We start from the raw sequence: 14,160 nt of genomic DNA, 5'->3' as shown, positions 1-14,160 counted from the left end.
GCATTCTTGTAAATCACCTCTGCACTTTCTCCAGAGCAATTATGTCCTTCCTGTAATCTGGTGACCAGAACTGTGCACAAAATTCCAGCTGTGGCCTAACCAGCGCTATATACAGTTCCCTCATTACATCCCTGCTTTTATATTCAATACCTTGTCAAATAAAAGACAGCATTCCATATGCTTTCTTGAGCACCTTATCCACCTGTCCTGCCACCTTCAGGGACCTCTGGACATGCATTCCAAGGACTCTCAATTCCTCAACCCCTCTCAATATCCTCCCATTTATTGAGTATTCCCTTGCTTTGTTTGCTCTCCCCAAATGCATTACCTCAGACATTTCCGATCGAACCCCATTTGCTACTTTTCTGCGCACTCGGCCAAACCATTGATATCTTCACAAATCATGACATGGACAATTTTTGTGACATGGGCAAATTTCCCAACTATGCCTCCCACATTTAAGTCCAAATCATTAATACACACCACAAACAGCAAGGGGCCCAATACTGAGCCCTGTGGAACACCGCTGGAAAGAGCTTTCCTTTCGCTAAAACATTTGTCGACCATTACCATTCGTTTCTTGTCATTGAGCCAATTTTGGATCCAACCCACCACATTCCCCTGTGTCCCCTGTGGCTTTGACTTTTCTGACCAGTCTGCCATATGGAACTTTGTCAGATACCTTACTAAAATCCATGTAGACAACATTCACTGCACTACCCTCATCAATCCTCGTTATTTACTCAAAAAATTCAGTTAAGTTAATAAGGCACAGCTTTCCCTTAAGAAAACCATGCTGACTGTCCCCGATTAATCTGTGCCTTTCTAATTGACAGTTTTCTCTGTGTCTGAGAATTGATTCTAATAATCTGAATACTACCTAAGTAAGACTGACTGGTCTATAATTATTTGGCCTATCTGTACAATGGCACAACATTCACAGACCTCCAGTGCTCTGGTACCTCGCCTGTATCCAGTGAGGAGTGAAAAATGATTTTTTTGTGCAAAACTGTACTTTCAGATATTTTATGAACATAGAAGATGACAAGACATTTCAAAATGGCCTTCACAAAAAGAGTAATAATATTCAGCTTTTCCTTGCAGATCATGTTGCACTCTGAGGTGCTTCAGTACAATTGTGATACATGTAATATTCACTGCATACATTCAATGTGAGTCACACAGCCTGAAGGGTCAATACGATTCCCAGCACCTCGGTGCACTACGGCTGAAAGGTCTTAGACAGCGACCTTTCCCCTGTGCAGCGGCTGCCCCAAGCTTTAGTGCGTCCCTCAGCACATAGTCCTGGGCGTTGGAATGTGCCAGTCTGCAACACTTGGTCAGGGACAACTCTTTGCGCTGGAAGACCAACAAGTTTCGGGCAGACCAAAGAGCGTCTTTCACTGAGTAGATGATCCTCCAGCTGCAGCTGATGTTTGTCTCGATGTGCGTCCCTGTCCCTGGGATCAGCCCGTAGAGCACAGAGTCCTGTGTCACAGAACTGCTCGGGATGAACCACGGCATAAACCACTGCATCTCTCTCCAGACCTTCTTTGCAAAGGCACAATCTACAAGGAGGTGAACAATGGTCTCTTCCCTACCACAGCCACCTCGAGGGCAACGTGCAGAGAGGGTGAGACTCCTGGTGTGTAGGAAGGAACTGACGGGGAGGACCTTTCTCACCACCCGTTAAGCTATGTCTTTGTGCTTGTTGGAAAGTTCTGGTGATGAGGTATTCTGCCAAATGACTTTGACAGTCTGCTCGGGGAACCATCCCACAGGATCCACCCTCTCCTTTTCCCTCAGGGCCTCTTGGACGTTACTGCCTGGTGGACTTGTGGTCAAAGTTGTTTCTCTGCATAAATCTTTCCACGAGGGACAGGTGGTACGGCACGGTCCAACTACCTGGAACGTTCTGCGGCAGCGTGGCCAGACCCATCCTTCGCAACACCGGGCACAGGTAGAACCTCAGCACATAGTGACACTTGGTGTTTGCGTACCGAGGGTCTACAGACAGCTTGATGCAGCCACACACAAAGGTGGCCATCAGGATGAGGGTGATGTTAAGCACATTTCTTCTAGAGGCTTGTACATCGCGTCCCTGCGAACACAATCCATTTTTGACCTCCAGATAAAGCGGAAGATGGCTCGAGTGATCGCCACCACGCAGGAGTGAGGAATGGGCCAGACCTGCGCCACGTACAGCAACAGCGAGAGTGCCTCACACCTGATGACCAGGTTCTTACCCGCAATGGAGAGGGAGCGTCGCTCCCACATGCCCAGTTTTCTTTCCACCATAGCCACTCGCTCCTTCCAGTTTCTAACGCATGCCCTGGTCCCTCCAAACCATATCCCCAACACCTTCAGGCAGTCTCACCTGGTGACGAACGGGACAAAGGATCGGTCAGCCTAGTTCCCAAAGAACATGGCCTCGCACTTGTCATGATTTACCTTGGCTCCCGAGGCCAGTTTGAACTGATCGCAGATGCTGATTAGTCTGCGCACCGACAGCGGATCCGAGCAGAAGATGGCGACATCGTCCATCTACAGGGAGGCTTTGACCTGAGTGCCTCCACTGCCTGGGATCGTCACTCCTCTTATGCCCTAATTCTTCCTGATGGACTCAGCAAAGGGTTCAGTGTAACATCCGAACAGGACAGGGGAGAGAGAGCAGCCCTGCCTGGCTCCAGATTTAATGGGAAAGCTATCTGATTCCCACCCATTGATTGAAACTGCGCTACTGATGTTAGTGTTGAGCAGTTGGATCCAATTGCAGATTCCCTCCCCAAACCCCATTTTGGAGATCACATCCACCATGTAGGTGTGCGATATTCTGTCAAAGGCCTTCTCCTGATCCAGGCTGATGAGGGAGGTGTCCACACCCCTGTCCTGCACATAGGCAATCGTATCCCTGAGCAGCGCGAGGCTGTCAGAGATCTTCCTGCCCGGCACAGTGCAGGTCTGGTCAGGGTGGATCACCAACGCTAGAGCAGACTTCACCCAATTGTCATTGACGTTGGACAGAATCTTATAATCCATATTCAACAGTGAGATGGGTCGCCAATTTCTAATTTCCTCCCCTTTCCACTTCCACTTGTAGATGAGGGTGTTGCCTTTCCTCATGGATTCTGACATGCTGCCGGCCAGGAGCATACTCTCGTACACTTCCAGCAGGTCTGGGCCCATCCAGTCCCACAGAGCCCAATACAACTCCAACGGCAAGGCGTCGCTTCCGGGAGTTTTACTCTTCTCGAAGGACTCAAGGGCCTTAGTCAGTTCGTCATGAGTTAGCGGTTTGTCCAGGCTCTCCCGTGTACTGTCGTCTAATACCTCTGTGATAGAGGACAGGAAGGACTGGGAGACCGTGCTGTCTGTGGGCTTCATCTCTTGGAGTTCCTCCTTGACATCAACCCCATCGACTGCAGCCGGAGCAGATTCTGCATGTTTCGCTGGAGTCAGGACATTTCCCTCTGTTCCTTTCTCGCTTTCTGGATGAGTACCTTCTTGATATCCTCCTTGATCGCTTCCCACCAGTGTGTCAGGGAATCAAAGAGTGTTTCACAGTTCCCCAGCCTTTGTAATCCTTCTTGAGTTCTCTGGGGTCAGCAGTTTCACGTTCAGCTTCCATGTCCCCCGGCCAAGCCTCTGGTCTTCCTGTAAGTGACATTTGACCGGTAGGAGGCAGTGGTCAGAGAAGAACACTGGCTTGATGTCCGTGGACCTGACTGTGAACGCTCGGGACACAAACAGGAAGTCTATCCTTGAGTGGGTGGACCACTCTGGCCGCGACCAGGTGTATCTCTGCTGCGCTTCATCTGCAGGGTTGCTGAAGACGTTGTGCAGCTTGCCATCCTTTACTATTTCCATCAGGGATCTGGACGTGGTGTCCAGTCTGCTGTCGGCCCTGCCAGATTGTCCAGCTCCATCGATGATGCGGCTGAAGTCACCGCCCAGAATGGCCAGCCTGGAAGTCGCCAGCAGAAGTGGGAGCTGCTGAAGGACAACCAGCCACTCGCTGTTTTGATCCGGGGCATACATGTTAATTAACTAGAGTGGCGCATTCTTGTACAATAATGTCCGCTACGAGGAGGGGCCCGCCCACCACCTCCTCAACCTCGGACATGGTGACATTGCCTCCCTGCAGCTGAATACCCAGGCCGGAGGAACGAGAGTCGTTTCCTCCCGACCAGAGTGATGCCCCTTGGGACCACCATCGTGCCCATTGCCTGTAGGAGCTGAGGTGCAGTATTGCACACTCCTGCAGAAACAACAGGTCAGCTTTGACCTTGGCAAGGTAATCCAAGGTTGCAACACATCGCGTAGCAGATTTAACGCTACACACGTTGATGGACTCAATCTTGATCCCCATTTTAATGCATTTTCTCACTTACCAGTCCTGTTGTTTTTGTCAGTTCCAGTCCTTTGGTTTGCTCCTACAAACCCATAGTGTTTGCAAATTGTCTCGCTTTTGACGGGCTGAGGAAACAGCCCAGAACCGCCCCGTTGGAAATGTTCCGCTCAGGTGACAACGGGGGGTTCGTGCAAGGAGCGAGGTTTGGATTGTTCTCTGCTGGAGAAATCTCTCTGATCCATTCCCCCTCAGGGGCGTTGCTGCTTCCCAGAGATGGGGTGCACTGACAGAACACTGACATCGGGAACACGGTAAATGATTTGCTGCAGGACCGATTAGTTTGTGGAGTTCAAGACGATGCCACAGAGCGCCTTTCACTCACCGAGGTAAACATCGTCTTTAAGCGTACCCAAGGAATCTCCCTCGCCATGGAAAGTGCAGCGAGAGACTGGCAGGCTTTGTACACATACAACATGGCGCTGTTCTTCATGTGGGGCAGGAACCTGCTGCTGAGTGTGGCGTGGAAACCAGACCCACAGCATCGAGGGGAGATGCAATGTCTGCTGTTAAAACCATGAAAAGTCCTTTATCAAAAGAAAGAATTCATCAGCGGCTCCAAGATTAAGTTGTTATAGATGTGGAGGTGACCATGTGCCAGACAGCTGTAAATTCAAGGAGGCAGAATGTCATTATTGCCATAAGAAGGGTCGAAACAGCCCACAAAGCATCAAACCAAGAAGATTGAATTAAAGAATACAGCAGAACCTGAAGCTGCTGACACCGACATCTATTCACTGTGTAATGTAACAGCTGTAAAAACCGAATCCATCACTGTCACAATCCAAGTTAATGAGAAGCCATTAATAATGGAGGTGGATATGGAGGCCTCAACTACAGTGGTGGGAGAGCACACTTTCAGATCCCTGACTAAAGGTAGAAAGTTAGTAAACCTGGAGCAGAGAACCGCTAAATTAAAGATATTGCACTGGAGAATCTATTCAGGTAAAGGGGATCGCCACAGCGCCAGTGTCTTACAGGCAACAGACATCCCAGCTGCCTGTGATAATAGTGACTGGAGAAGGACCCAGTCTGTTAGGCCGAGACTGGTTACAGAAGATCAAGCTTGACTGGTCTGAGATATTTCACCTGAAAACAGGAGTTCCTGAACTGCTAAGGAAATACGCCATGGTATTTTGGGATTAATCAGGGAAGTTAAAAGCCCACGATATATGTGGATCCACAGGTGACACCACGTTTCTTTAAGACCGGACCTGTGCCTTATGCATTGAAGGAGAAGGCGGATGCAGAACTGTGCCAGTTAGAAAAACTGGGCATCGCCCAAGCTGTCCAATTCTCAGAGTGGGCAGCACTCATAGTTCCAGTGGTTAAGCCTGACCAAACCATAGGAATTGGTGGGAAGTATAAGTTGACAGTGAATAAGGCAGCAAAACCAGACAACTGCCCCATTCCAAGGATAGACCAATTGTATGCAAAGCTGGCTGGAGGCAAGTCCTATACAATAGTGGATATGAGCCAACCATCCAACAATTAGAACTGGATAAATCATCGAGAGAATACATGAGTATTAACACACACACAGGTCTTTATCAAAGAACAAAGAAAAGTACAGCACAGGAACAGGCCCTTTGGCCCTCCAAGCCTGTGCCAATCATATTGCCCGTCAGCTAAAACATTTTGCACTTCCGGGGTCCGTATCCCTCTATTCCCATCCTATTCATGTATTTGTCAAGCTGCCTCTTAAACACCACTATCGTACCTGCTTCCACCACCTCCTCTGGCAGCGAATTCCAGACACTCGCTACCCTCTGCGTAGAAAACTTGCCCCACACATCTCCTCTATAGTTTCCTCCTCTCACCTTAAATCTATGTCCCCTAGTAATTGACTCTTTCACCCAGGGAAAAAGCTTCTGACTATCTCCTCTGTCCATGCCACTCATAATTTTGTAAACTTCGATCAAGTCGCCCCTCAATCTCCGTCGCTCTAGTGAGAACAATCCGAGTTTCTCCAACCTCTCCTCATAGCTAATAACCTCCAGACCAGGCAGCATCCTGGTAAACCTCCTCTGCACCCTCTCCAACGCCTCCATATCCTTCTGGTAATGTGGTGACCAGAATTGCACGCAATATTCCAAGTGTGGCCTAACCAAGGTTCTATACAGCTGCAGCATGACTTTCCAGCTTTTATACTCAATACCCCTGCCGATGAAGGCAAGCATGCCATATGCCTTCCTGACTACCTTATCCACCTGCGTTGCCACTTTCAGTGACCTGTACACCCAGATCCCTCTGCCCGTCGATGCACTAATGGTTCTGCCATTTACTGTGTAATTCCTGCCTGTATTAGACCTTCCAAAATGCATTACCTCGCATTTGTCCGGATTAAACTCCATCTGCCATTTCTCCGCCCAAGTCTCCAACCGATCTATGTCCCGTTGTATCCTTTGACAATCCTCTTCACTATCTGCAACTCCTCCAACCTTGGTCTCGTCTGCAAACTTACTAATTAGTCCAGTTACATTTTCCTCCAAATCATTTATGTATACTACAAACAGCAATGGTCCCAGCACTGATCCCTGTGGAACTCCACTAGTCACAGCTCTCCATTCAGAAAAGCACCCTTCCACTGCTACCCTCTGTCTTCTATGTATATCAGTACAGGTCTTTATCAGCCCTGACAATATTCCGGCAATGCTACTGAAGACTTGTGCTTTAGTAATTGCCACGCCCCTAGCCAAGCTGTTCCAGTACAGCTACAACACTGACATCTACCCGGCTATGTGGAAAATTGCCCGGATTTGTCCTGTACACAAAAAGCAGGAAAAATCCCATCTGGCCAATTACCGCCCCATCAGCCTACTCTTGGTCATCAGTAAAGTGATGGAAGGGGTCATCAACAGTGTTGCCAAGCAGCACTTGCTTAGCAATAACCTGCTCACTGATGCCCAGTTTGGACTCCGCCAGGGTCACTCAGCTCCTGACCTCATTACAGCCTTGGTTCAAACACGGATAAAAGAGCTGAACTCCAGAGGTGAGGTGAGATTGACTGCCCTTGACATCAAGGCTGTTTTTGACTGAGTGTGGCATCAAGGAGCCCTAGCAAAACTGGAGTTAATGGGAATCGGGAGAAAACCTTCCACTGGTTGGAGGCGTACCTAGCACAAAGGAAAATGGTTGTGGTTGTTGGAGGTCAGTCATCTTGGTTCAGGACATCAGTGCAGGAGTTCCTCAGCGTCGTGTCCTCGGCACAACCATCTTCAGCTGCTTCATCAATGACCTTCCTTCCATCATAAGGTCAGAAGTGGGGATGTTTGCTGATGGTTGAAGATACTGAAGCAGTCCATGTCCAAATGCAGCAAGACCTGGACAATATCCAGGCTTGGGCTGACAAGTGGCAAGTAACATTGGTGCCAGACAAGTGTCAGGCAATGACCATCTCCAACAAGAGAGAATCCAACCATCGCCCCTTGACATTCAATGGCATTGCCATCACTGAATCCCCCACTATTAACATCCTGAGGGTGCCATTGACCAGAAACTGAACTGGACTAGCTGTATAAATACTGTGGCTACAAGAGCTGACCACAGGCTAGGAATCCTGTGGAGAGTAACTCACCACCTGACTCCCCGAAGCCTGTCCACCACCTACAAGGCACAAGTCAGGAATGTGATGGAATACTCCCCACTTGCCTGGATGAGTGCAGCTGCCACAACACTCAAAAAGCTCAACACCATCCAGGACAGAGCAGCGCGCTGATTGGCACCCCATCCACAAACATTCGCTCCCTCCACCACCAACGCTCAGTAACAGCAGTGTGTATCATTTACAAGATACACTGCGGGAACTCACCAAGGCTCCTTAGACAGCACCTTCCAAACCCATGACCACTACCATCTAGAAGGACAAGGGCAGCAGATACATGGGAACACCAGCGCCTGGAAGTCCCCCTCCAAATCACGCACCATCCTGATTTGGAAACATATCACCTTTCCTTCGCTGTCGCTGGGTCAAAATCCTGAAACTCCCACTCTAAAAACACTGTGGGTGTACCTACACTACATGGACTGCAGTGGTTCAAGAAGACCAGAGGCTTGGCCGAGGGGCATGGAAGCTGAACCTGCAACTGCTGACCCCAGAGAACATTGAGGAGCTCAAGAGGGATTACAAAGGTTGGAGAACCGTGAAACCCCTCTTTGAGTCCCTGATACACTGGTGGGAAGCGATCAAGGGAAACATCAAGAGGTTTTTCATCCTCAAAGGCACCCAGAAAGCTAGAAAGGAACAGAGGGAAATGTCCCGACTCCAGAAAAACATGCAGGATCTGCTCCGGCTGCAGTCGATGGGGGTCGATGTCAAGGAGGAACTCCAAGAGGTGAAGAGCCAGCAAGCCTCGCCCTTTGCCTCGGAGGCCTCCAAGATCATCTTCCGGTCCAGAGTCCGTTACATGGAGCAGGATGAGACGTGCTCACGTTTCTTCTTCCAAAAGGTACACTCTGTGATCAGCAGCCCGAAGGAAGAAGACGGCTCAGTAAAGTCATCGCCCTCCGACATTTTGAGGATCAGCAAATCCTTTTATTCCGGATTGTATGACGTGAAGCCCACGGACAGCACGGCCTCCCAGTCCTTCCTGTCCTCTATCACGGAGGTCTTAGACGACAGTACACGGGAGAGCCTGGACAAACCGCTAATTCCTGATGAACTGACTAAGGCCCTTGAGTCCTTGGAGAAGAGTAAAACTCCCGGAAGCGACGGCTAGCCGGCGGAGTAGTATTCGGCTCTGTGGGACTTGATCGGCCCAGACCTGCTAGGAGTGTACGAGAGTATGCTCCTGGCCGGTAGTATGTCAGAATCCATGAGGAAAGGCATCATCACCCTCATCTACAAGCACAAGGGGGGAAGGGGAGGAAATTAGAAATTGGCGACCCATTTCACTGTTGAATGTGGACTATAAGATTCTGTCCAAGGTCATCGCCAATCGGGTCAAATCCGCTCTGGAATTGGTGATCCACCCTGACCAGACCTGCACTGTGCCGGGCAGGAAGATCTCTGACTGCCTCGCGCTGCTCAGGGATACGATTGCCTATGTGCAGGACAGGGGTGTGGACACCTGCCTCATCAGCTTGGATCAGGAGAAGGCCTTTGACAGATTATCGCACACCTACATGGTGGATGTGCTCTCCAAAATGGGGTTTGGGGAGGGAATTTGCAATTGGATCCAACTGCTCTACACTAACATTACTAGCGCACTCTCAATCAATGGGTGGGAATCTGATAGCTTTCCGATTAAATCTGGAGTCAGGCAGGGCTGTCCTCTCTCCCCTGTCCTGTTCGTGTGTTGCATAGTACCCTTTTCTGAGTCCATCAGGAAGGATCCGGGCATAAGAGGAGTGACGATCCCAGGCAGTGGAGGCACTCAGGTCAAAGCCTCCCTGTACATGGACGACGTCGCCGTCTTCTGCTCGGATCCGCTGTCGGTGCGCAGACTGATCCACATCTGCGACCAGTTCGAACTGGCCTCGGGTACCAAGGTAAATCGTGGCAAGAGTGAGGCCATGTTCTTTGGGAACTGGGCTGACCGATCCTTTGTCCCCTTCACTGTCAGGGCTGACGGCCTGAAGGTGCTGGGGATATGGTTCGGAGGGACCAGGGCATGCGTTAGAAACTGGAAGGAGCGAGTGTCTATGGTGAAAAGGAAACTGGGCATGTGGGAGCGAAGCTCCCTCTCCAGTGCGGGTAAGAACCTGGTCATCAGGTGTGAGGCACTCTCGCTGTTGCTGTACGTGGCGCAGGTCTAGCCCATTCCACTCTCCTGCGTGGTGGCGATCACTCGAGCCATCTTCCGCTTTATCTGGAGGTCAAAAATGGATCGTGTCCGCATGGACGCGATGTACAAGCCTCTAGATAAAGGGGGAAAAAACGTGCCCAACATCGCCCTCATACCGATGGCCACCTTTGTGTGGCTGCATCAAGCGGTGTGTAGTCCCTCAGTATACAAACACCAAGTGTCACTATGTGCTGAGGTTCTACCTGTCCCCGGTGTTGCGAAGGATGGGTCTGGCCACGCTGCCGCTGAACGCTCCAAGTAGTTGGACCGTGCCCTACCACCTGTCCCTGGTGGAAAAATTTATGCAGAAAAACACCTTTGACCACAAGTCCATCAGGCAGTGGTCAGCACGTAACGTCTTAGAGGCCCTGAGGGAAAAGGAGAGGGTGGATCCTGTGGGATGGTTCCCCGAGCAGACTGTCAAAGTCATTTGGCAGAATGCCTCATCGCCAGAACTTTCCAACAAGCACCAAGACGTAGCTTGGCTGGTGGTGAGAAAGGCCCTCCCCGTCAGATCCTTCCTACACGTCAGGAGTCTCACCCCCTCTGCACGTTGCCCTCGAGGTGGCTGTGGTGGGGAAGAGACCGTTGTTCACCTCCTTGTGGATTGTGCCTTTGCAAAGAAGGTCTAGAGAGAGATGCAGTGGTTTCTGTCGAGGTTCATCCCGAGCAGTTCTGTGACACAGGACTCTGTGCTCTACGGGCTGTTCCCAGGGACACACACCGAGACAAACATCAACTGCAGCTGGAGGATCATCAACTCGGTGAAAGACGCGCTTTGGTCTGCCCGAAACTTGTTGGTCTTCCAGCGCAAAGAGTTGTCCCCGACCGAGTGTTGCGGACTGGCACAATCCAAAGTCCAGGACTACGTGCTGAGGGACGCACTAAAGCTTGGGGCAGTTGCCGCAAAGGCGCAATGGGGAAGGGCCGCTGTCTAAGACCTTTCTACCACAGCGCACCGAGGGGCTGGGAACTGTTTAAATCCCCTCGGGCTGTACAGCTCAAAATGAAAGGCTGTAAATGATTGTAATATTGTTTGTACTGATGCACCTGGTGATACATTTTGTAAAAGTTGAACCGGATTGTACCCTTGTAATGGTGTTTTTGAAATGGTTTGGAATGTGGTTGAAGATATTTTATGAATAAAGTTTATTTTTGCAAAAAAAAAAGTGTAGTAAAGGAACCACTTGAATATTGTATCTGGACTCCGAGTGTTGAAATTTTGTCCCAGAGTATTCCTCAGACCTTTCAATTGGTGCTGCGAGCAGGGCCCGAAGGATGCAGGACACCGACGGGGAAATGGGATGAGTCACAGTGTGAATTCATTTTTATTCATACTAAATCCGACTCCGTCCCGATCCAGGAAGTGTCAGGCACCCCGCGTATCAGAAACCTGGGCTCCAGGCAATAGTTCAAGGGGTGGTAAGGGTGGGGTAGTTTGCTTGTCTTATAGATTGTTATAATTACATCCGGTATTAGCCGCAAGTAACGAGTTCGGTCAGAAAGGATCCAGGGTAAGAACCGTACCGCTGACAACAACTATACCCCGACCGTCTTACCCAGAGATGGCCAGTGGTGACAAACTCGAGTGGGGACCAGAGGGATCCTTGACACAGCATTGAGCTGACAAAAATAAGAAATCGATAGGCAAAATGAGAAAGAACAATTGGAACCCATTTGACTCACCCGCTGATCAGAGAAAATGGTGGGATAATCAGAAAAAAGACAAAGATGATGAAGCCTGGATCCTAATGTTAAGACAACACATAGAGTTAAGTAAGAAAGTAAATCGAATGTTGGCCAACAAATCCCAAAATGAAGAGCTGGTCCAGGCAAAAAATCTCATGTCAGTTTCGGCAGCTTTACCACAGCCACCAGTAGCTGCACAATACGCAGATAATATAGATTGGAACGGGCTGGTGGAACAGGCGGCAGGATATGAGGAACAACGGGAAGCGGGTTGGGAATCACCACCACCATAACCCGTGGCCCCAATTAAGATAGAGCTTGTGCCCCCGGTGCCCGGACAACCAGGCAGACCAGGCACAGCAGCAAGCTGATTTCCGAGCCTTTAGAGCAGAAATGGCACAAGACTTAGGGCAAGCCCCATAAAACAAGAAAAGGGCGAGAGTGCCCATGAATATGGCAATCGGAAGTTTGAGGCATATTGTAACTACGGGGGTGTAGGTGCTGCGCTGAACCGAGACGATGTACAGTTTATGCAATTGTACAAGGATGGCCTTAGCCTGGCCCACCAGGCAATCCTAGACACCGGGCCCGGGCCCACCAGGCAATCCTAGACACCGGGCCCGGGCCCACCAGGCGATCCTAGACACCGGGCCCGGGCCCACCAGGCCATCCTAGACACTGGGCCCACCAGGCCATCCTAGACACCGGGCCCGGGCCCACCAGGCCATCCTAGACACCAGGCCCGGGCCCACCAGGCCATCCTAGACACCGGGCCCGGGCCCACCAGTCAATCCTAGACACCGGGCTAGTAGACAAGAACACATATGATCGAGGAAGATGGGCCACCGGGGTAGATAACCACATAGGGAAAACTAAGATAAAGGTGTCGGCAGTGAGGTTACAAACCCCACTGAAATGGTGGCCACTGCAGCAGCCGTTCCTAAACCCTAGGTGTGCTTTAATTGTAAAAACCCGAACATAAAATATTTACAGTGTTAGATGTAGCCAATGGATTTTGGTCGATACCACTGGACCAGGAATCCCAAGATAAATTCGCTTTCACAGTGGGAGGGAGACGGTGTACATGGGCGAGGCTCCCACAGGGATTCCACAACAGCCCCAACGTCCTCCATCGGGTCACGAGTGAGAAGCTGAGTCCGTGCGACGTAGAGTCTAACAACAGTACAATCTTATAATATGCAGATGATATCCTAATAGCGTCAGAATCGGAAAGGGGCCACATCGGAGCTCTCCTGATAGTCATAAGGACACTGAAAAATGCTGGATTTAAGATAAACCCCTTTATGAGTTGCTGACCGGGAGGGCGATGCGCTTGCCAGAGGGCAGAGCCACCGGAAGTGAGGATATGGGACCCATCAGAGATAAAATTAAAAATGATATTAAGCAATTGGATGGACAGCTAAAGGAATTACAACAGGAAGTGAAGGACCAACAGGCTATCAGGGATTTAGAAGAGAGGACAAAAGGGGGACCCCCGTCACCACCGGCTGAGGTCGGAGACATGGTGTTTGTTCAAATCACCCCTAGCCAACCAGGTTTTGCCCCAAAATGGACTGGACCGTACGGAATTATTCACGTGCCTGCGCCGATATGAAGGGAAAAGCTAGGTGGAAACACTGGTCACAACTGAAAAGGTATGATGTAAGTAAGAAAGACTAAATTACCAGGCAGTGGGAGGAAAACGGGCAACGAGCAGTCCGTACTGTGTTAGCCAAGTGGTTTAGGATTCATTCCCGATCTGGAGGACTGGCCATCTGAAAGAGAAAAGGGGGAATCCTCAACTACGGGGAGGGTCACCGTGGGCTGTGCACAAGGAGGGACGTAAAGGAGAAAGCTACAGTGTGTGAGAGATACAGTGTGTGAGAGATTTTTCGCAATTTACCTTCACACCCCAGGAGAACAACAACTGGGGTCACTGTCCCGGGGAGGAAGACTTGGGAATGACAGATACCTGGCATTGGATCTTGAGGGCCAAACACGGAGAGTTGACTGCAACGGCGGACCCCCGGACCGACACCACCCTGCTATCACAGGACACGACGACACCACAGAGACTATCTTGCCCAGACATGACCCCTGGGCCACAGAATGGACTGGTACTGTATACGGACGATGAACTCTTGTATGATAATGTTAAACATGAAATTGTACAGGTAATTGTGAACCTGGCAGGTATGCAACTGCCTGAGTATTGCAGTAACCAAGCGCCCCTACGAAAACTGTACAAATTACTGAGTAAGGCTGTGATTAATCAGC

The sequence above is a fragment of the Cetorhinus maximus genome, chromosome 28, assembly GCF_964194155.1.
Source record: "Cetorhinus maximus chromosome 28, sCetMax3.hap1.1, whole genome shotgun sequence".
Taxonomy (NCBI): Eukaryota; Metazoa; Chordata; class Chondrichthyes; order Lamniformes; family Cetorhinidae; genus Cetorhinus; species Cetorhinus maximus.
This window is presented reverse-complemented; position numbering follows the sequence as displayed.